Here is a 24,607-nt window from a genome sequence, read left to right on the forward strand (position 1 = left end):
TGTCCAAGGATATGTGGAGACGGTCATGGATATGCTACTCCTTGAAATTGATGTTTGTGTAAGGTTTCAGAAAGAAACCCACATCTGAGCAAGAGTTTCTCTTGTGGAATTGATTTTGATTTGAACTGGTAGCACAGCTCCCATGTGAGTGTGAGTGGGTGATGTAGTGCAGGCCTGTTAGGAACTGGGCTGCACAGCAGGAGGTGAGCAAGCAAAGCTTCATCTGTATTTACAGCCATTCACCATCACTTGCATTACTACCTGAGCTCCACCTCCGGTCAGATCAGCAGTGGCATTAGATTCTCACAGGAGCGAAAACCCTATTGTGAACTGCGCATGCAATGCCATCAGATCTTGGTTGGGTGCTCCTTATGAGAAGCTAATGCCTGATGATCTGAGGTGGAGCTGAAGCAGTGATGCTAGCACTGTGGAGTGGCTGCTAATTCAGACTAACATTAACAGAGAGGTTTGACTGAACAGAGACCATAATAAATCAATTGCTTGCAGACTCATATCAAAACCCTATCAGTGGGTGGTAAGTGACAATTAAACTGCATCTGGTGGCAGGCTTTAAGTATGAATCTGACACTTATTTTAGTCTGCATGTGGTCTATTATTTTATTTGCCACTTTCGTCTGTGCCTCTTTCCTGCACTGAGCACTTGTCTCAGTCACAGTTTTGGTAAGTCCACAAACTAGCCAAAATCAGAAAAAAAAACAAATGCCACTGGAGAGCCTCTTCGAAAAGGGGAAAGACCCAATGATGAGAAAGAAGGAGACTCCAAGACTGCAACAAAAAGAAAGCTTAATTTAAAAGTAAATGCTAAGTCCTACTTAAATTACAAGTTCATTGCAACAGGTGATTCACATTCTCCAAGCCCGCTTATATAGTATGTGGTGACCAGATATCCAATGAAGCCATGAAGCCTTCAAAACTGCTTTGCCATGTGTAGACCTGCACCCTGCCTTTGGAGTTTTTCAAAAGAAAAACAATGTGAACACGAAGAATAGAAGCAATTATTGAAGGCCAACACTTCATCAAATGTGTCTGCACTGAGACCATCATTCTTAGTGGCTAACCACATTTCTAAACCTAAGAATCCCACTTCTATTCGTGAAGAGTTGATCCTGCCTGCTGCTAAGGAGTTAAGGACATTTGTCGTGAACTTTTAGAAGAGGCTGTGGTTCAAAAGGTGGCACGTATTCCTCTTTTGGCTAGCACCATAACTAGGCAAATTGATGAAATAACAGAGGATATTGAAGCACAATTGTTAGAGAGGATTAATGAGTAACTGTGGTTCACAATCCAAGTTGACGAGTCTACCTATGCTGATAATAAGGCAACAATGCTTGTTTTGTGCGATATATTTTTCAGGAGGATGGGCATGAGAACGTGTTATGTGCACTTTTCTTGCCAACCAACACCACAGCTACAGAACTATTCAAGCCTTTGAATGATCACATATCAGAAAAACTGAATAGTTCATTTTGTGTCAATATGTGCACGGACAGAGTTGCTACCATGACTGGATGGCTTTCGGGTTTCACTGCTTGGATCAAAGAGGTAGCTTCTGAATGTGAGTCTATGGAGTGTGTCATCTAGAGAGAAATGCTGATTAGCCGAAAAATGCCATCTGAACTTAACAACGTTTTGCAGAATGTGATTAAAATTATCAACTACATTAAAGTATATGCCCTTAACTCACATCTGTTTGCTCAGCTCTGTGAGGAGATGGACACAGAACACACATGTCTTCTTTATACACAGAAGTGAGATAGCTTTCTAAAGCTAGATCACTGGCCAGAGTTTTTGAGTTACTAGAGCTGCACCAGGGATTTCTTTTAGAAAAACAGTCGCCACTGGCAGCACATTTCAGCGACACAGAATGGGTCACAAAATTTGCTTACTTGTGCAACATATTCAACCTGCTCAACAGACTCAATCTGTCACTTCAGGGGAGAATGACAACTGTGTTCAAGTAGGCAAATAAAGTGACTACCTTCAAAGCCAAAATGGAATTATGTGAGTAACGAGTGAACATTGGAATTTCTGACATGTTTCAAGCATTAGCAAAGATTTTGAAAGAGACCAAGCCAGGGCCTGGCACATAATCACCTATCTTAGCTTTCAAAAGAGTTTAAGCATTACTTCCAACCACAAAAGACCCCCAAACTGGGAAGGAATGGGTCTGTGAACCATTTCTGAATAAGCCAGGTGGGTCAAGTGGTTGAGATCACAAATGACAGTGACCTTAAAAGTATGTTTGAGATAACTTCAAATCACCATACCTTTTGGATTAAAGTCAAGGCAGAATATCCTGAGATTGCTACAAGTGCATCAAAAAGCTTGCTGCCATTTCCAACATCCTGTCTTTATGAAGCAGGGCTTTCTGCAGTGACAGCAACCAAAATGAGATTATGAAGTAATCTTCAGTAACACTTCGGGTGTCACTGCCTCCCATCACTCCCAAATAGAACCGTCTAGTTGGAAGAAAACAAGTCAGGGCTCCCACTGATTCTACATTATTGGGAGTTGTATAATTACCTAATCATATATTACAATGTAATAATAATAGACATAAAGTGCACAATAAATGCAATGTGCTTGAATCATCCCAAAACCACCCCCCACTCCTGGTCCATGGAAAAATTGTCTTCCACGAAACTGGCTGCTGATACCAAAAAGTTGGGGGCCATTGATGTAGTGCAAAGGGGAAGGAAATATCTAACATTTGTTGAGCCCCTACTAAGTGCTAACAAATCACTTTTCCCCATTTGATTAACATAACACTGTGCCATAAATATGAGTTCCTACATTTCATAGGGGAAAGAATCTGGGGCTCAGAGTAGTGTAAGAACTTGCCCAAGTTTACATGCACAGACCATCTTGTGCATCTCAGACATGGACCATGGAGACAGGCAGAGCAGGCCTGGGATCTGGCTCTGCCACTAACCAGCCCTGTGACTTGGGAAACCAGTGAAAAGTAGTATCCAGGATGGTCGGTTTATTCAATCACAGATGCTATTCCAGGCATCGCTGTCCTCATTCAGAGAACGTGTTTTGTAGATGTCGTTAAAGTCCATAATCAATTGCCCTTAAGTAAGGAAGGTTATTCTAGATAATCTGGGTGGGCCTGATTCAATCAATTGAAAGGATTTGAAAGCAGGTTAAGGCTTCCCTGAAGAAGAAAGTCCATCTGTGGACCAGCTTCCCTGAGTGCCTCAAATTCCAGCCTGCCTTTCTCAATGGCCTGCCCTCTGGATTTTGGACTTCCCCAACCAACCCCACAATGACATAAACCTACACATAAAAATTCTGAATATCCCTTGCTGGTTTGGTTTCTCAGGTGGAACTCTGATACAGTGTCTCCCTCACGTGTGGTGAAGATTAATGGAAGTCATGTTATTACCAGATGGGAAGCATTTGACATGGTGCCAGGAACATTCAAACAGGTTTGAAACATGGTCGTTATTACTGTGAGGACTTGGCAAACACCAGGTTAAGCCTACATCTAGTCGGTTCTCAAGCCTGATGCTTTACCCAGCACAGACTTGGTCAATAGCTATAGTTATCAGTTCTATCACCAATTCAATGGGACCTACCACAAACTCAGTGTGACCTTGAGCGGGCTACAAACTCGATGGGCCCTGGCTTCCTTCCTGTAAAGTGAGGGGATTGTGTACCAAATGATTTTTGTATAAACTTCCAGCTCTGATGTTGTCTGGGTCAGTTTTGACCTAATTGATCAGATTTTTATTAGGCCATGTCTACTTCCTCCAGCCACCAGACAAGATTTGTTCCGTTACTGGTACATTCAGAGCTCCTCCTTCATAAATGGCCCTCTAATTACTGGGTGGTTTATGGCCCAAGAAAATGCAAACTGAGTTTAATATTAACTTGGGCAAAGCATTCATGTCAATTTAGTCAGTAGTTCTAGAGCTCCCACTCTGCCCCAGATGATGGGCCATACAATATATTTAAAAAGCATTAAATCTGGTCCCTGCCCTTAAGGAGCACAGGGAGACCTCCAAAAATCAGATCCTACTGTGAGGGAGTAGGTAATCAAGTCTAAGCACTATAAGAGTTGAGAGTAAGGAGGCAGTGAGATCATTCTGGGCTGAAATAATCAGAAAAGCTTAGCAGAAGAGACAGGAATTTAGATAGGTGAGATGTGTATGTAAGAGGTAAGAAGGAAGTTAAATCTTCCACTTTTCCTGTGCATCACACATATCAAAATCCAATGGGTATGATTTTGGGAGCTCTTTACATTACTGCTTGCCTTTGCTGGCAAAGAATCAAGAAGCAAATGCCACAAGATTTCAGGCTCTCTCTCCTATTCTCCCTGACATCCTCATTAACCACCATTGCTCTGTGCAAAGATGAGCATGTACAGTAACTTCACTACATCACACACATTTATACACACGTATCTACAGATGCCCTGACAGTCCCATCATTTGTGCATTTGGGGACCCCCGTAGTAGAATAAGTTTCATTAAAGTGGGTGGGTCCTAATCCACGTTTCTCTTGTCTACTGCATATATCTTGCCTTCCACAAAGCAGGCCTTCAATAAATATTTAAGGAATAAATAAATGAAAGTATAATCACTCTCCAGACTACAGGAGACACAAAGGGAAAAGTTTCCCTAACTGAAACTTTCAATGGCATTAAAACCCTAATAATGGTGAGTCTTACACTTTGAAGATTCTTTGATTTTTAATGTCAGCCCAATCTAACTCTCTCCTCCCACTTAAAAAATATATTGCTTACATCCTACCATCAGGACTTCCTATTCAAAGAGCCATTGATAGAACCACAGCCAAAAACTTGCTGGAGCTGAACAACAACAACAACAACAAAACAGTGGGTGTAGGTAGAAGAAAAGTTATGCTTGAATGACAAGCAAACACCAGAAGGATTAATTTTACAAGCTCACCTTTGTGATCAGATGAAGGCAGCCTGACTTTTTAAAGACAATATTTATTTTTATCAGTTTAATAAACAGCTCTTAGCAACATTGATAGTCATCCTTCATGGACAAAAGCAAAGAAGGCTTATTAACTTTAAATTGTTCACTAATCTTACTTCAGTTTGTTGCCTCTTTCATGATGATATTTTGCTAAATGAGTCTTAAAAAAAAAAACTTGGTGATGTGTGTAAACAAGCCAGAAATTCTCAAGACTGTGGTCTAATGAAAGCAAATAAATAGAGTTTATAAAATAATTCAGAACACTGAAAGAGACAGTGTTTGGGATGTAAATATAGATTTCTACAAACAAGCAGCTAATAATCATAAGTCAACATTCATAAGGATCACTCTAAAGACTGGAAGTGGAAAAAATATCCTCTGGATTCAGAAGTCTCCTAGCCAATTGCAAAATAATTCTGTCCGTAGAATTCTAATTTGATGATTATTAACATTTATATTCCAACACATTTCTGAAAACATGTATTGAGCACCAGCTATGTGCAATGGATAGTTCTCAAAACACTGCATCCAATCCATGCAACCAGTCATTACTTATTTACCAAGGATTGTACTATGAGTAGTATGGATAATGTAATGTACACATGCTGTTTTTGCCTGATCAGCCTCTATGAACTCCCCCTTCTTCTGTTAACAATGCCTGAATTTTCCTTTGGGCAGCCACTCTATTCCACACGCTGTGCTCAATACGACTGAACTCACCCTCCGAGCTCCAGGGGTCTTCAGGTCATCATGACCTGCTCAGTCCTATTTTGGCCTCAGTGATTGATTTAGAGATGGGCATAAATACAGATTGAAATAGAGATGGATTTGGTTATATAAGCCAGGTCATTAGGACTAAATCCAATGGCAGGGGATGTTGCTCAAAAACCTTTGACAAGAGAAGCTCTCCTCCTGTATCTTGCAAACTGTGAGGCTGTTTAGTAAGACCCTGATTAGGAAGAGGGTGGAGAGCAAGTCTGACTTTGTGATGGTGCTCCATATCTTCCATTTGCCCCAGGTCTACCCTCTCCTCCTCTCTCTCAGCTGACTACATAAACTCTTCTTCTTTGACTTCCAAATAGGCGTGCTGACAGAAAAATTGGGTTATTTATTTCCCTCTCTGTGGGGTCCCCTGGGGCTGGCTGTGTCTCACTACTGAAGGCTTCAGCTGTGTCAGGGGACTGTCTCCACACAGCTCTTGGTCTTCAGGTTCCAGCAGCCACCCTTGCTTTGCTCCTTCAGGGTTAGCTACGACAGTGTCCCACTATTACTTAATCTGGTCCTTCAATATCCCTTAAATTTCCTAAGCCCTGCCCTCATCTTTGTAAGCAGTCTTCTTTTTAAAACCCAATTGGACAGAGCCATCTATTTCCTGCCAGAACCCCAACAGATACAATGCCAGCATTTGTGTTCTCGATCTAGACATGCCTAAAGATAGTGACACTCTTGGACTCTTTTCAGTTACTCAAGTCAGTGAATGCCCTTTTTCCTTAAGCTGTTTGGTTTTTCTGTTGCTTACAACAGAGTCCTAATAGAGTCTGCTAGACTATCGAAATCACATAGACTCATACAAGACACTTTTTTAAAGGGAGAGGGCATTGTTATGGACTGAATTGGGTACTCCCCAAAATTCATCTTCCATATTTCCCAGTCCAAAGTAACCAAAACTAATTGACTTGGTTAACTACTGTGATTACCATTGGGTGAGATCTTTGCACAGGCCCACCTCATGGGTTTCTGGCCAGCAGTGCATAAGCTGCCTTTGGGCACTATGCCCACATCTGGTTCCACCAGTGGCTGCCATGTGTTGGGGACAGTTCCATGATGGTTCTGTGTGGAGAACATGGTGGGGGTGCTCAGCTTCAGTGTGAAAGGGATGACAGACACAGCTGGCATTTGACAAGTCCAACATTGGGTTCCCTGAGCGAGTGGCATTGCTAATTACATGAAAACATCAATTCCAACACATCCTGCTCAGATTTGGCCTCAGTTTTTACTGTGCAGCCAATTGCTCATACCAGTCACTCACAAGGCCACTCTCTTGACCTCGAGTTTTATGAGATTCCCCAGAATCCTTACCCCAGCCACTTGACTGGCTTGAGTTAGTTTGATGTGAGGTGATGTTACTTTGAAACAAAAAAGCCTTGATTAAAATAGTTTCCAAAGGAAACCGCAATTTGGTCCAGGAAAGAGGGATCTGTTTATGAGTAAACATGAGTGTTACAGATTATTTACAGATTATTCCTGACAATGCCATCAACTGTATGACTGTGCAAGTAGTCAACTCTTCATCTAAATGAAAAGGAAGGAATAATGAACAGTGTTTTCCACATCCCAGGAAGGCTGCCAGCGAGTCTGAAGAAGGTATCTCATGAGGTCTTCCACTCCTTTCTCAGGCAGGAATTCTTGTCTTCTAGTTCCTTGATCCCGAAAAGGAAAATTATTTCAAGTTTCCTGAATTGATCAATTGATTAATTGATTCTTTTTACTGCTCCATTGACTTTGCTTTCTTTGCTTTCTTTTTTCTTTACTCACTTCCTGACACCTCAGAAGACAGAGGCGTCTCTTGGTACAGGATTTAAGTGGGTGCAGGATTTCAGATTCATGATCTGTGGCCCAGATACGACGGTTTAATTCATTTCTGTGTTTGGTCATTTCTCTTTCTGGGGAGCCTGTGGGTAGTACATGGTGTTGGCCTGGGCTGGAACATGAGCTTGTAGGGTATTTAGGCTTTCAGGCCTGCTCTGCTGCCCAGTGACCCATCCAGCAGAATGTTTGCCCAGTGGGATTTCACAAGTGCCACAGAACACTGACTGCTTCCCCTTTTGGCACAGGATGTTGATTTTTGTTAACCTATCTCTGTTCCACCCTTATATGTTTGGTGGGGGTGCTGTTCAGCAAATATTCACTCTGTCTCCTTTCCTCACCTATATTAGGAGTATCATAATCTCTCCACTGATGCTGGGGCTGATCATGGAGTTGTTCTGGGCAATGAATGTGAGCAGAGGCTTTGAATGTGTCTGCACCCTTTGCCTTGACATCTCAGTCTTTTGTGTTCCTTCCTGCTCTACCATTAAGAAGAGCTTGCCCCAGGTAGCCACTGTTTCTCCAATGTAGGTCCCAAAATGAGAGACTCATGGGACAGACCTAAGCCTCACCTAAACCACAGAGCAAGGCTGCTGTAGCTGACCAGTCAACCTGTGGGCAAGAAGTAAATGTTTTGGTACTGCAAACCACTGAGTTCTTTTTTTTTTTTTTTGAGACAAGGTCTCACTCTGTTGCCTAGGCTATATTGCAGCAGTGCTATCAGAGCTCACTGCAGCCTTGACCACCTGGGATCAAATAATCCTCCCACCTCAGTCTTCCAAGTAGCTGGGACTACAAGCATGTGCCACCACGCCCAGCTAAACTCAGAAATTGTGTTACACAACATTATCATAACAAAGCTGATTAATTCCGCTGGTAAAGTTTCCCAAGGAAGGGAGGAATAGTTCTATTTGGGATTTAAAAGTGAGGAAGTAGGTAGGAAAGAAAGTTGAAGGACTTTTTTGGATAAGAAGGCACTCTATATCCAAAATCAGATTAGAGTATTCCAAACACCACACCCCTGAGAGATGCTAGAAATGTTTCCAAATGACTAGAATCCAATAAAGTATTCTTTATGCAGTGTTTTATATAAAACTTTAATAACTAGTGATACTACTAAAACTCAGGCAATGATATGCAGAAAATGGAATCTGGACGCCTTCCTTACACTATATAAAAAATGAACTCAAGATGGATTAAAAACTTAAAAACTACAAAAAAAAAAACAAAAAACAAAAAACAAACAAACAAAAAACACAGAAGAAAATCTAGGCAATACCATTCAGGACATAGGCACAGGCAAAGATTTTATGATGAAAATGTCAAAAGCAATTACATCAAAAGCAAAAAAAATGGACAAATCGGATCTAATTAAACCAAAGAGCTTCTGCACAGCAAAAGAAACTATCAGAGTGAACAGACAACCTACAGAGTGGGAGAAAATTTTTGCAATCTTTCCATCTGACAAAGATCTAATATCTAGGATCTACAAGAAACTTAAACAAATCTACAAGAAAAAACAACCCCATTAAAAAGTGGGCAAAGGACATGAACAGTCACTTCCCAAAAGAAGACATACATGTGGCCAAAAAAAATGTGGGAAAAAAAGCTCAACGTCTCTGATCATTAAGTGCAGATCAAACCCACAATGAGATACCATCTTATGACAGTCACAATGGAGATTATTAAAAATTCAAGAAACAATAGATGCTGGCATGGTTGCAGAGAAAAAGGAATATTTTTACAGTGTTGGTGGGGATGTAAATTATAGTTCAACCATTGTGGATGACAGTGTGGCAATTCCTCAGAGACCTAGAGGCAGAAATACCATTTGATCCAGCAATCCCATTACTGGGTATCTACCCAAAGGAACATAAGTTATTCTTTTATAAAGACATGCATACGTATGTTCATTGTGGCACTATTCACAATAGCAAAGACATGGAATCAACCTAGATGCCCATCAATGATACTCTGGATAAAGAAAATGTGGTACATATATACCATGGAATACTATGCAGCCATAAAGAGAAACAAGATCATGTCCTTTGCAGGCACATGGATGGAGTTGGAAGCCATTATCCTCAGCAAAGTAACACAGGAACAGAAAATCGAACAATGCACGTTCTCATTTATAAGTGGGAGCTGAATGACGAGAACACATGGACACACGGCAGCGAACACCACACACTGGGGCCTGTTGATGGGCGGTGAGGGGGAGGGAAAGCATCAGGCAGAATAGCTAATGGATGTTGGGCTTAATACCTGGGTGATGGGATGATCTGTGTAGCAAACCACCATGGCACATGTTTACCTATGTAACAAATCTGCACATCCTGCACGTGTACCCCTGAACTTAAAAGTTGAAGGAAAAAAAACCCAGGCAATAATATAGTCCCAGACAAGATTCTATAATAAATAAATACTGGGCCAGTCATGGCGGCTCATGTCTGTAATCCCAGCACTTTGGGAAGCCCAGGCGGGTGGATCACAAGTTGAGGAGTTCAAGACCAACCTGGCCAACATAGTGAAACCCCATCTCTATTAAAAATACAAAAAATTAGCCAGGTGTGGTGGTGCATGCCTGTATTCCTAGCTACTCGGGAGGTTGAGGCAGAAGAATAGCTTGAACCTGGGAGGCAGAGGTTGCAGCGAGCCAAGATTACACCACTGCACTCCAGCCTGGGGGGACAGTGCAAGACTTCATCTCAAAACAAAACAAAACAAAACAAAAACAAAAACAAAAAACAACAACCACCACCAAAAAAAAAAAAAAAGCAAGAAATAGCTTGGGAATCAGCTAGAGATATAGAATCCTAATAAATGTTAGAATCTTATGTTCTAGAATGACTTATGTTAGATCATTTTTATGCAGAATACACAAGTATTAAGGGCACATTTTCAACTGCGTTTTTATTATAAATACCTTGAAGATAATTGTTAAAACAGACATCTGAGACAAAAATTAACTTTTATATTTATAGAACAAGATTGAAAAGTTACTTGTTCATTTTTTGAACTGTAAGTTTGCACCTGTTAAGATAAATATAGATAGAATTAAAATCCTTATCATAACAGAGTTATTAGAGTCTGTCAATAATGGATTAACCAATAATAACATTGATATTTATTTCACTCTGATACAAACTATATATTTAATTTCACTTTAAGCAACATATGATGCAACAAAATACCAACATAACAAAATAATTCAGACTTACCCATGGAGTTTGTTTTCACAGGAGCTGATCTACGTTCAATGACTGCAAACCACGTGAGCAAGTTTCACTTGTGTTTCTAAGAGACATGCTTTTAAATAACATTTATTTTTTATTTTTTCCTGGCATTAACTGGGGACAATCTTGCCACATTTTACTATACAAAACTACAAGGAAGGAACACTCAATTTGATGTTCATGTAAAATATAATTACCCACTTTTCTTCCTTTACAACATGTACTCCAGAGACAGGATGCCAAGCCAGAGGCACATAACGCACTGCCTATCATTAATAACTAGTACATGCTTTTGAAATGATTTCACAGTAACACTTATTCAAAATATCCTTTATTTGCTTTTCCGACTATTTTATGAACATTATAGCCCCTCAACAAGTATTTCCTGTTTCAAAGCAATGATATAAATAGGAATTTATTGAATTAAAAAGTTCATCAGGTACAATTATAAATAAGTATTATAAATTTTAACATGTACAAAGTGTCATCTCTGCCCATGACTCTCAAGGTGGTCATGCTGGCAGGCTCATGGTGCCTGTCAGGATTGCAGAGAGCTGGGAGAAGCGGTTCTCCACCTTGCCCTAAAGAAGTATCACTCATCCTTCGAGGCTCTTCTCAAAGACCACATGCTAAATGAAGTATTTCTTGTGTTTCCCAAGAAAAGATGATCTCTTCCTTCTTTAAATCCATAGAGCATCTATTTTTTCTCTATAATAAAGCTAATAATAGTAAAAAAATCACACTGCTTTGTCATTGAGAACTTCCACTATGCTTCAACCATGCTAAAGTCTACAGTCGGTGTCTCCTTTCTTCTTTGCAGCACTCCTGCAAGGAAGGTATCATTCTTTCCTCTTTATAGATGAAAAAATTGGGCAAGGATTGGAATTCAGGCTGTAACTGCAAAAATAGTAGTCCTAACAACGCTGTTTTCACACTTGATTTGCAGTTGAGTTGTGTGTGACTTTTGTCTCCCTGCTCTGTGGGGTAGTTCTTCCAGCAGGTATTACTGTGACCCTTTCTATCCCATGGGAGTGTTTTGTATACTAAGTAGCCAACAAAAATAAATACTGTATTTCTTTTTTTTTTTTTTCTTTTCTTTTCTTTTTTTTATTTTGAGGCAGTGTTTGGCTCTGTTGCTCAGGCTGGAGTGCAGTGGGGCAATCATTGCTCATTGTAACCTCAAACTCCTGGGCTCAAGTGATCCCCCTTACCTCAGTCTCCCGACTAGCTAGGACTACAGGTGCATGCCACCAGGCTCAGATAATTTTTTAAAATTTTTGTAAAGATGCAGTCTCTCTCTGTTGTCTGGGCTGATCTCCAACTCCTGGCCTTGGCCACCCACAGCCCTGGGAGTACAGGCCTGGCTCTGGTGTCTGGCCAATACTGTATTCCATATTTTCCAAACAGCAGTCCCTTTTTCTACATTTAAGCATCTCTTAAATTGGAACATGTGTTCAATTAATGCCTTGATGTATATGGTAGTCTTATTTTGTTTTGCTAAAAAGCTGTTATTAGCTCTTAGTTATCTCCTAACCAATTTAATCTTAGAATCAAGGAGTAGTTATGGAAATAAACTGGGTAGAACTCACCCTAAACTGCTCAGAGAAAAGATCAAGGTAGATTTCTTTAGGTTTCTTAATGCTATAAGAGTATTAAGTACAGGGGGAATTCAGAGGATAATTCATCTGAAAATAAAAGGGAAGGTGATCAGAGGTGGCTTAGTAAAAATGAAAAGTCAGTGGTTTCAAGGGAACATACAGATGACACCAAGATCTCATGAGTAGAGGACACTTCCAAACACTTGCTTTCCTGTGATTCCAACACCAAGGTAAGCCAGAAACACACCTGGAGGGTAACTGGAGGGATCCTGAGTCCACCTGACCCTGAACTACACATACTACATTCCCCAATATCCTGGCAACAGCATTATAGTGAGAAAGATCACATTAAAATGCTGCAAACAGTCTTTGAGGCAAGGACATGGGTAGTCTGTCTTCTAGCTGTAGCTTGAAGAAGTCCTGGGAGAATTTGGTAGTGACGCCATGAAGGGAAATGATTAAGTATAAAATGATTAACAAGCCTATGTTCTTTTATCTTCTCCTTGTCTTGTTTCAGACATCAGCCTTATGGCTTGAGAGGAAATGCAGTAGATTATTATTATTTTTTCCATTAGCTTAGCTTGGAAGAAAAGAGAGAACTTTAAGTAGCTGTGTTGGGGAGAGGGGCTTGGGGTTCAGGGAGGTTTCGTGTTTTTATGAATAGAAAAGACTTGAGAATGTTTTTATGCTGAGATGGGAGAGCCAGAAAAGAGAGAGAGAGAGAGAGAGACACTGGTAGAAATTAGTTAAAGGGAATAATTGAAGGAGCAAATTCTTAAAAGTAGCAGTATTAAATGGGGGCTCAGGTCACATAGAGAGGTATTAGCCTTGGTCTGAAAGAGAATGCCTTTCCACTGAGCTGCAGGAAGGTGTTAAGAGTGGGCATAGATGTGGATGTATTTAGAGTAGGGTAGGTTTGGAATTGAAAATGGGAATAGTTAATGGTTTCTGAGTTTTTAGCAGAGGAAATGAGGCTCACTGCTAAGAATGAGAGGGACATAAATGAAAGGCTTCCAGAGATTGGTGAGAGTTTGCAATGACTGTGCAGTGGACAGTGAGAGAACTGCCCTGTGCTGAGGGCATAATTGAGGTTGGAGACTGTCTTGGTTCATTTATGCTACTATAGAGAAGGACCATAGGCTGGGTCATTTATATATAACAGGATTTTGTTTCTCACAGTGCTGGAGGCTGGGAAGTGTAAGACCAAGGCACCGGCCTTGGTGAAGACTGCTTTCTGCTTCCAAGGTAGTGCCTTATAGCCACATCCTCTGGAAGAGTCAAATGCTGTGTCCTCACATGACAGAAAAGCAAAAGAGTAACAGTGCCTCAGCTGGTTTCCTCCAGCCCTTTCATAAGGCACTAATCCATTCATGAGTGATATGGTTTGGCTGTGTCCCCACTCAAATTTCATCTTGAATTGTAATCCTCATAATCCCCACATGTTGTGGGAGGGATCCAGTGGGAAGTGATGGGATTATGGAGGTGGTTTCCCTCATGCTGTTCTTGTGATAATGAGTGAGTCTCACGAGATCTAATGGTTTTATAAGCATCCAGCATTTCCCCTGCTCACACTCGCTCCATTCTGCCACACTGGGAAGAAGGTGCCTGCTTCTCCTTTGCCTTCTGCCACAACTGTAAGTTTCCTGAGGCCTCCCCAGCAATGCGGAACCGTGAATCAATTAAACCTCTTTCTTTATAAATTACCCAGTCTTGGGTATTTCTTCAGAGCAGCATGAGGACGAACTAACACAATGAGTGATTTAGTCACTCTGCAAAAGGCCCCGCCTCTCAATACCACCACAATGAAGATTAAGTTTCAACATACGAATTTTGTAGAACTTTCAGACCACAGCAGAGACCACTTGTACTTGGCATGGTCTTTATGGCATTATGTGTTTCTGCAATTGTGACTATTTGGGGGTAAAGAAAAAGGAGAAGAGACAGATTTCTACCATGGGTGGAGAAAGTAGAAAAGTTTTCTGAGACAGGGACTCACTGGGAAAGCTAGACCAATATTAGCTGCAATCTTTGGGAATGTAGGTCTTCACAGTGTGTCTCATGTTTGGTTAAAAGCACTTCCAAAATATCAGACAGTTATGTCTGAATGGAATCACACAAATGTATCACAAAGTCAAATATAACTTTTTTTTTTTTTTTAGTTTCTAAAATGCGTGGGTTCTTGGTCCTATATATAACTTTCTGTTCTTCAGAGAAGAGCCACATAGAAAGGGCAGGCACTGGTCTTAAAGGGATCACCTTATAGGATCTAAACCAATACATCCCTTACACTTTACTTACAATACAGCATAAAATGCCTCTGCTAATGACTTGAGCATTGTATTTCTTGGATCTATGATCACTTATTATTTTAACCTTTCAAAGCCAATACTTTTAGAGCATTCAACTCAAACTACTTTTATTGGCCTAGAAATGCTTTATTGCAGTTTGGCTGACATTTTCTTTTAATAATGTCATTAGCACTCCTTAAAAATGAATTCTGTTGGGGTATATAGTACTACCTTTGTTTTAAGAAAATGTTATGATTTTGTGTGTACATGAGGTGGGTCCCATAGCTACAAACATTAGCAATATGTTTCTGATTCAACAGAAAGATCTTTCTGATTCTATAGGCACACTTCCATTTCTATTAAGCGTTAAGTATTTGGTTGGTAAAAATTCCTGAATTTAGATGTACTTTTTCAGGATTACATTGAATTCTCAACATCTTTTAAGAGAGAGTCCAACTTCAGAGTCACTAGGCTTAATTAAAATCTCTAGCGCTTAGTTTGTTTATATTCCTTACCTACTTTGTAGATTTAGCTCTGGTAACTGTTGTTATGCTGACACTGGTTTCCAGTGGGTCACTGAAATCAAATTAATGCAGGCATCTGAAAAGTCAGACATCAATTGTGTTCATTTTCATTTTCCTTATTTTAAAAGGTACAAAATAAGGAAAAGTGATTCTGTTTAACCTTGAAGAATCCTGAATGTATGGACATAGACTACAAGCATTTTAGTGGAAAAATAAAAATTATTTGTAGAAAAAATCCTAAAGAACAAAAACCAAAAGCAAAATAAGAACAAAATTCCTTTCTATACCAATTCTTTTCTGAATATGTAAAGACCCAAGGTCCAAACTCCATTTCCTAGGCCTTTGGAAATGCCTTTAGCGTGTACTCAATACTTTACATTCTGTACTACTATCGAGAGCACTCTATACTGTACATTCAATTTCTTTGTCCAAGTGCAGTAGCTCTCAAAGTCTGGTGTCCACCATCAGGCCTAGGAACCTGCTAAAAATGTCAAGTCTTGAGACTCACTCTAGATATTCAAAACCAGAAACTTGATGGGTGGGGCCTGCAATTTGTGTTTTAACAAGTCCTCAGCTGGGTGCGGTGGCTCACTCCTGTAATCCCAGCACTTTGGGAGGCTGAGGCAGGTGGATCACGAGGTCAGGAGTTCAAGACCAGCCTGGCCAAAATGGTGAAACTCCATCTCTACTAAAATTACAAAAAATTAGCTGGGCATGGTGGCGGTGGAGGCGGTGGGCGCCTGTAATCTCAGCTACTAGGGAGGCTGAGGCAGAGAATTGCTTGAACCTGGGAGATGGAGGTGGCAGTGAGCTGACATTGTGCCACTGCACTCCAGCCTAGGCGACAGAGTGAGACTCCATCTCAGAAAACAAAACAAATAAACAACAACAAAAAAAAAACCAAAAACAAGTCCTCCAGGCACTCCGTTGGTTTGCTCTGAAGTTTGGGAACTTCTGGCCTAGAGCATTGTTCTCAAGTATTTGTGTACACCTACACCACAAGCTCCTGGAGGAGCTTGACTTAACATGAGTCTCTCACTCAGTCCCTGAGATTTGGAGGCAGTAAATGCAGGAAGCTGTGTGGGAATCTGCGTGTGTGTGTGTGTGTGTGTGTGTGTGTGTGTGTATATATATATAGTCTGTAGAACACAATTTGAGAAATTCTGCCTTGAAGTGGAATTTAAATGTTGACAAAATTAGCATTTCCCCCCACAAAATCCTTCTCCATAACTGAGCAAAAACCTTTGAACTCTGACTTACAAATATCTATAACTTTCACTCAGCCTGCAGAATGCCTGCTTCTGAAGAGGTGTGCAGGCTTCCCTCATCACTGCCGTGGGGACCTGGAGCCTCTGTGTGCTTCAGGTGTAAGGCTTTGCCTGACTCTGCTACAGGTGTGCACCTGTTTCATCACAGGGATGTATGCTCAAGGGATGTGGCATAATCCACACCTCCACAGAATGTACAGCATTGAGTATGCTCGGCCAAGACAAAACACAAGGAAAGATGTCATCTTTATTTGCCCTGAGATGATAGTTGGAGGAAGACTGTTTGAGCAAAGAGGCATTGATCCCTGCATATCCTGCCAGGGAAATACCCTCTTCTAAGCAAGGTGACCTTTCAAGCAAGTTTTGAGAATTACTGATTTAGAATGTAAGGTATGCATAAATATATCTAACTGTGATTTGGGATCAGACACACACTGCATTTCTTCTTTCCATTGAACCTTTTCTAGATCAGAGATGAGAAAAGATATTTTTTTAAATGTAGAAAGGTGAAGTTTGTGATGGCAAAAAAGCGTATTAATTGTGATTTTATTAAATCAGTCATGTGTTTTCTTCAAGGTATTGGGACCAAATTAATGCATTCATAACATTACTTTGTTTTCATTGTATTTGTTTTTATTGTCATCTGACATTTAAGGCAATTAATACTGTATTTCTACTTACGTTAATAATAAAACAAACCTTTAAATAATTTTATTCCAGTAAAATGTGTGAATTAAAGGAGAAATGTTAAGTAAATATTAGTGCAGATGGCAATATTCTGAAGATGCCACATGAATAATCAAAGTGTGGGAAATGCACGTTATTTTCATGAGTTCAGCATAATCCATTTTAACACTTTTCCAATGTTGAGCTTTATATTTGTTTTCTGTTTTAAACAGTGCTTCAAAAAAACCTCTTGTAGCTAAATATTTTTCATATCTGTAATGGTTCTCTTAGGAGAATTCATAGATGTGGAATTGTTGAATGGAAGGGCAATAATTATATTATTTTAAAGTTTAAAATTGGTGTCCATTAATCATTTCCCTAAGTTTTTATGAAGACATTTAGGAAGTCAGTAAAGCAGCATTTATGACCTATGGGAATACTTTCTTCCTTGTTACTCAAAGCGTTGCTTAAGGCAGTGGCCTTCAAGTGTGTTCTGGGACCAAATGGCAATTTCTCCCCAACCAGCCAAGGCGTGTGGTGGGGAAAAGGCTTGGTGGAAGATCTGGTTTGTAGTTAATGTTAAGTAACCTTTCCACTTAATTAGCTTTGTGATATCGTGCAAGACACAACTTCTCTAAGTTGTAATTTTCTCATCCATAAAATTATACTAAAAATAATACTGGTTATCTCACCAAGTTGTGAAGATTAAATAGAGTGATATATGTGAAAATAGCTTGTAAATGAAGCATGATGTAAAATATATAAAGTATTATAAAAGCCCAATATATGTTCTCCTCTTGAGAGATTCTTAAAGCCTAATTCTCTGACTTCACAGGTACGTCGTCTCACGCAATTCAGATAATTTTTTAGTACCATATAGGGTTAGTGTCTAGAAAAAAATGAAGGATATGAAAGAATGAAGAACGAAGTTCCAGTGAGACGCTATTTCTTTACAGATTGCTCCTCCCTGTCCCCTACACAACACTAGAACCTGGTATAGCGCTGTAGTCAATACTGTGTGTGTGTGTGTGCATGTGTGTGTATGTTTTAAATAAGGTTTCATTCTGCGGTCCAGGCTGGAGTGCAGTGGTGCAATCTCAACTCATTGCAGCTTAGACCTCTTGGGCTCAAGCGATCCTCCCCTGTCAGCCTCCTGAGTAGTTAGAACTACAGGCATGCACCACTACACCCGGCTAATTTTTGTATTTTTTGTAGAGATGGGATCTCACTATATTGCCCAGCTGGTCTCAAACTCCTGGGCTCAAGTGATCCTCCCACCTCAGCCTCCCAAAGTGCTGGGATTACAGGCATGAGCCACCTCACCCTGCCAACACTAACTCTGGACTTTTGTTTGAGCTTTGCTGCTTATCATCAAATCTCAATGAAAATATTAGTTACTCAGAAGTCACCTTACTTGTTAATCTAGAATTGGTCTGGTGGCTTAGGATTTCTGAGTCTAGGCTAGGACCAGAGCCAGCCACTCCTGGCATCTACATTGCTAGGGAAACTAATGATCTTCACTGAGACTCTGTTCTCCTCCCATAATGTACATTACCCAAATGGTCTCTTGTCATGTGTGGATTCAGGTAAAAATTGTCTGATGAGCTGCATACCAGAAAACTGTGATGTGGACAAACTCCAGAGAGTAGAGCAAGATCTGAGTGCAGCGTGGTCAGAATGGCAGAGGCTGACACTGAGAGCACCTGGGCTCTAGAATCAGCTCTGTCACTTCACCACGTGGGGCCTCAGTTCCTTATCTGTAAAAAAAAAAAAAAAAAAAGGAGTTAGATGAGAATCTGGTCATGAGCTGATCTTCTAGGTCTCTCCCCACAGTTAAGATCCCATAATTCTGCAGGTCAGTTTATAACCTGCAAGGGGATTCTTCCCTGAGGGCCCTCACAAGGTTTTGAATGGTAGAGCAAGTGGAAATGGGGGAATGTCCTTCCCAACCTCCCGCCGTGGGCAGGAGAGGAAGTGCTGTCCAGGAGGGCCTTAGCTGGACCATCTGGGGGAATGAGGATTCCACTCTGTGACATCACAATATCCAGCCCAGGTTTGACCTTGACAACCGGGAAGGAGATACAACAGGAGGTGCAGTTACTGATATAGCCAAGGTGGGACGCTGCTGGAGGGAGCTAGAAGGGATCAGCCAGCCATGCCTCCAGTTCAGGTACGTGGCATTGCTAAGCTCGGAACAGGACTTGCCAATGTCTAAAGGAAAAAGAGGAGAGATCTCAAGGCAAGTGTGTCTCCAAGCTTAGGAAGAACAGTATAAGCACAGATAGCATGTGCCCCAGCTGTGTTAGGGTAATGTAAGGTTCCATACGAGCAGAAGCAGAGCTGGGTGCATTCTGCCAACAGCCAGTCTGCTTGTCATGAAGCTGGACGGTGAGGACATTTCTGAGGCTGTAGTCCACTTGTGCTGCTGGTGATATATTTCTATATAGAGGTTTTTGTCTTTCAATAGCTTCTCCCTGGAATGACAGGGAAGAGTAAACAAAAATAAGTTCACTGAAGGAAGTATTTTAATAGAAGCCAGTACAAAAACAAACAAAAGTAATAAAAGGTGAAAAGTTATATTATGGGTTAGCAAGCAAGACTGACTCTAAGGTCGAGTTTTGAAAGTTCAAACCTTGAAAGGCAAAAGGCCACCCCTATAAACAGTAAAAGAGAAGGGGCTTTTGGCTGAGAAGTAAGTAAAACAGTTCTGCTGGAACCACATACGGGACCCCCCACCCAGCTCCCAGCAACTCCCGCCAGTGAAATCATTGCTGGGGATGCGGACAGTTCTGTTTTCTTTACCTTGCCTTGGGGTTTTGGCTTCTACAATACTTGTTTCTTCCTGCAGTCTTGGGGCCCCGAGAGGCTCTCAGTGACAGCAAAGAACTGTTCTGTTTACCAGTGGGGCGGAGCACGGGGCCAGCGCCAGGCCCTGACTCATCCCCATGTGGACTCCCTTGGGTCTTAGCACACTGCAACCCCGGAGTTGGAGCACAGGACAGCTCAGGCAGGCACGCTGAGCTCTGCCTGCAAGGTCAGAGTTGATGGCGATGCTCCCTCAGTGGGAGCCGGAGTCCCTGTTCTGACAGGTAGGTCAGTCACCCACAGGGGACCCAAACAGCCATTGACAAGAGGAAGAAGAGATGGAATCTCTATCCACAGGACACAATTCTAACTCTCCTTGACCTCCAGCACATCACGAATAAATATGTCATAGCAGTAAGGCCAATACTCTCACATTCTATGAAAGTAGTAATCGTCCCCACAGCATGTAAAACTGAGAGATCCAGATAAAAACAAAATACACTTGCACATTAACTTTATAGCACACATTCAACTGCTGTACAGAAGTCACTGTGATTTTCACAATTCGGTTATGATCTAATCATAACCACTCAAACCTTGAACATTAAAATCTCATTGGTCCAGTTTTTAGCCTTCCTTCCTTGATAGCCATTGAAAACTAAGTTTAAGCTGAACCTCAGATAATACCCACAAAACACAGAAAGTCCTAACATCTCCATTTGCATTTATTGACTGTAACGTTCCCTGACCCTTGTGTTAGTCACATGCTGCTGCAGCCTGTCACATACTGCAGAATTTTAGAGTCGGAGGGAAACTAGAAGATCATCCATTCCACAGCTTCGTTTCCAGGAGAAACCAGACACAGAAGTGTCTCGGCTAAGGGGATCAAGCTAGTTAGTGCTGGGGACTCAAGTTTAAGCCCCCTCACTCTCAGCCTGGTGGCCTCTCCAATACACTCCGCCCCACAATGAATGAATATGTTGGTTCATATTTGAACTAACTCTTTGATTTTCTAAGTTAGAATATGCTAAAAAGAGGAAATCTCGTTTATCACTTTGGTGTGGTTATTGGTAAAAGTAGGTATTCTCCTAGCCTCTGCATCGCCATACAAAATAAGCTTTGGTTAACGACAAGAAAAAGCACCAAAGACCCCATTCAAAAGACTGAGATAACAGTGAAAATAAATCCAGGGAAACTGACTAGCTACAGTAAATTGAGGGCTGATTAGAAGTAATCTTTTTTTTTCTTAAAAAAAAATTTACACAATTTACCAGATTTTTACTTTATAATAAATATATAGTCTTCCTGTGGCCTTGTCTTTTCCAGTTTAGGTAGACAATACTTTGTTTATGAACATGTGTGTGTACACCCTTGAATGTACAGATGAGTAAACACTTTATCTGGCAGGTGTGAGGCTGGCTATTACATCCATCCATGGTAACTGACCTACCCTTACTTACCTCATATATCTTCTATATGAGCCTTCTCTGACTTATCCAATGAATTAATATTCTATTTGGAATTAATATGATAGTATAGGAGGAGCCTCCTTAGACTTGTCCAGGGTTTGGCATACATGATGCTATATATGTCTTGCATCCATAATTAATCTGCAAGTTTGAGCCCGGGCAGTGCCTGGGTGCAGGTACTCAGCGTTTTTCCAATTAAATTCATTGCAAATATAATAGTATCAGTCCAAAGATCCAAATTCTGAAAGAAAAGGAAATGAAATGAAGAATTCTTAAATATAAATAGAGACCTAATTTTTATAGTCATCAGCGCCATCATTAGCCTTAGAGAGGTCTGATAAGTATTTTCTAGGTCATTAGATTGTTTTTTAGCCAACTAAAATGTGAACTTCCTGTAAGGATTATCCATATGTTTCTGGTTTTATATGCAGATTGCCTTTAATAAAAGATAATTATGAAGCAATTACCAACAAGAAGGAGCATAAGAAATAGCATTCCATCATGGCATAGGCTTTAAACAGTTGTTGTTATAGCTTTCAGCTTCCATATTAATTTTAAAAGTTGTGTAATATATTGAGTAATTTTACACACACCACGCCATATAACTACAGGAGAAAGCTGATTGTGAAAAACAGAGGGATAAAAGAAGTTTTAGTTTCAGAATTCTTCATTGTGGTTTTGAAGTTTCAAATCTCTCCAGTAAAATAAAACACAGGTATGCCAAGTAAACTTTTGAAATGTTTTCTCTTGAATTACCGGAGAAGATGCAGCCTTGACAAGTTTTATTTAAGAGATTTGGAAGGAAAAAAAGCAAAGGAAGCTACCTCTCTGAAGATCCTGAGACAGCAGAGTCTCCTTTTGCTGCCATCCCCTGAGGCGCCTTGGCAAGCGGCCACGCTGGATCTCCGACACGCGCAGGACACTGCCTGTCATCCCAGCCCAGCCCCCATGCCCACTCTCCCAAGAATTGTGCAACAGGGCCTTTGTAACCTGAGGCCCGTGAAGTCTGTGGAGGAATGTGACCCAGAGCCAAGGGGCGTTGGTGCCACCAGGGCTGAGAAGGAGCTCTCCTGATGTTTACCCTGCTATCCCGTGGGAACCTCAGAAGGGGAAGGTATGCTCTGAAATGCATGGGGAGTCAAGTCCTTGGCACAGCTGTGAAGCAAGCACTCTAGTGAGTGTCTTTTCCCGTCATCTTTGCTGACCTCCGGAGGCATGCTTCATGCTACTCCAGAGAGTAGAACCTGATGTGCTTTAATTTTTATTGTATTTGTATAAATATATGGGGTACAAGTGCAATTTTTAAAAATGCATAGATTGTGTGGTGGTCAAGTTTGGGCTTTTAGGATAACCATCACCTGACCTACCCATCCTCCTTTCAAGCCACACCTCCTCCTCCTCCTCCTCCTCTTAATTGTGTCTCCTACTGAAAGCTACAAGTTGTGGTCCCATTATTCCAATGTCCTGTAAGGGTAAAGGGCATCCTGCTGTCCAGGGAGCAGGGATCCATATTATATGTGATGAGGATGGTAGAGTGCCAGGCACTGGTAGCAGGACAGCCCCAGAAATCTTTGGGATTCATCGATTTACAAAACCAGCTTCCTGCCTCCTCTCCTCACCTCTCCCATAGACATCATCCTCCAATATGACAAGTACACAATCTGGCCACCATAATACTTGGGGTTGTTGCGTCTCTTCTGCCTGGGGAAAATGTCATGAGCTGAGTCATGAATATTCTCCTTTTAAGTTACCCAAACATCATGATGGCCACACAAATGGAGCTCTAACCAATAGGAAGTGAAAGATTCACTCTCAGTCTTGCCATTTGAGTGGCACCGAGGACTACGGCGTGTAATTCACTACAAATGACAAGTTCCACATTTTTATATTACCAATATTGTTGATCACAAAAGGTGGTCTCAGGAAAACGGACGTTTTAGCCAGTTGAGAAGACAACTTACTTGGCACCTAGAAGACCAGTATTCTCGTCCTTTCAAGTATATTTAGAATGCAAAATCATTATTACTACAAGAGAGGGAAAGCTTTTTTTTAAGTTAGGATATGTTCCTCTGCATGGTAGGAACTGGCACTATCTCCCTCCCCACATCGACCTTATCTCCTCTCATACTATGTCCTTTCAAGGAGGTTGTTTTCCAGTCTCCTTTCTATGACAAATGAATTCAATGTCAGTTTCAATCCAGTTTGTACTTTTAAAAACTTAATATGCACCTGGGACTGTACTAGGCACTGTGACAACAGTAAAATAAAATGTTTGACATAAGTTGGGCTCTTTAAGAGTTAAGAATTTAGTTAAGGAGACAAGATGTACACCTGCAAAGAGTTCAAAAGCAAAGAGGAAACTACAAAACTATGTGAAAAATGTGCGCACTGTGGACTTCAAAGTGCCCCAGGGGCTCAGAGCGAAGAAGCAGTGTTGTCTGGAGTGTTCAGGTTGCTCATGAGGGCAGGTCAGCACTGACACATGGGAGGAATCTTGAAAGGAAGAGAAACAGAGTATGACTGATTGACACAAACTTAGGGAGAAAAACAATTTCCTAGTGAAAATTTTGGCCCTGGCACAACTACTCTTCTCCCACTCACCAGCGCTCATGTCCACTCTCCCTGCGCTTTGACGACTCGTTCTTGGCGTGCAAAGCAAACAATTCACATTGCTTCATTGGGATATGAAAAAGAGGAGTCATGGAAACACAAGGACACCAGGAAGGACAAAATGAACTCTAACAGGTGGTTTCCGTGAACAGCCCTGCATGCTGAAACCAGGGCTGTGTCTGACTTTAATTATGCACATGGGCTTCTAGAGCCTACACCCTGAAGCCAACATGTTCCAAAACTAACTCATTATCTTCCCCAAACCTGCTCCCCCTTTGTGATTCCCACCTCAGCCAATGGGCCTCACCATATTCCCAGTTTCTCTGGCGAGGATCTCAAGTGCCCTCTGATTCCTGAGTCACTCTCTACTGCTGCATTCGGTCACTGAGCATTGAGTTTAGGGGGTTGGATCTCCACATCTTTTCCGAACCCATTGCCTCAGCCAGTTCTTCCTGCTGCCACCCTGGTCTGGGCCCTCATCTCCTCATCTTCCTCTAAGGTCACTCATCTCTCCAGCCCCATTCCTCTGCACTCGTTGGCCACACCTTTCTAAAATAGAAACCAGCACTCCCCAGTTTCAAGTTTTT

The 24,607-nt window shown here is 41.2% G+C and overlaps 1 long non-coding RNA gene across 2 annotated transcripts; it reads right to left on the bottom strand.

The window, feature by feature from the left end:
- Nucleotides 1-16,699: 16,699 nt before the first annotated feature.
- On the bottom strand, nt 16,700-24,006 carry LOC106999792 (uncharacterized). 2 transcript variants are annotated; one of them, XR_001446699.3, is made up of 4 exons: nt 22,235-24,006; nt 21,402-21,651; nt 19,463-19,610; nt 16,700-18,893 (listed from the first exon to the last, which is right to left on the bottom strand). It is a non-coding gene; the product is annotated as an uncharacterized LOC106999792 (long non-coding RNA). The 2 variants fall into 2 exon arrangements; XR_013397292.1 differs by lacking the exons at nt 21,402-21,651; nt 22,235-24,006 and adding an exon at nt 19,939-20,469.
- Between the last annotated feature and the right edge of the window lie 601 nt (nt 24,007-24,607).

This window comes from Macaca mulatta, chromosome 8 (genome assembly GCF_049350105.2).
Source record: "Macaca mulatta isolate MMU2019108-1 chromosome 8, T2T-MMU8v2.0, whole genome shotgun sequence".
Taxonomy (NCBI): domain Eukaryota; kingdom Metazoa; phylum Chordata; class Mammalia; order Primates; family Cercopithecidae; genus Macaca; species Macaca mulatta.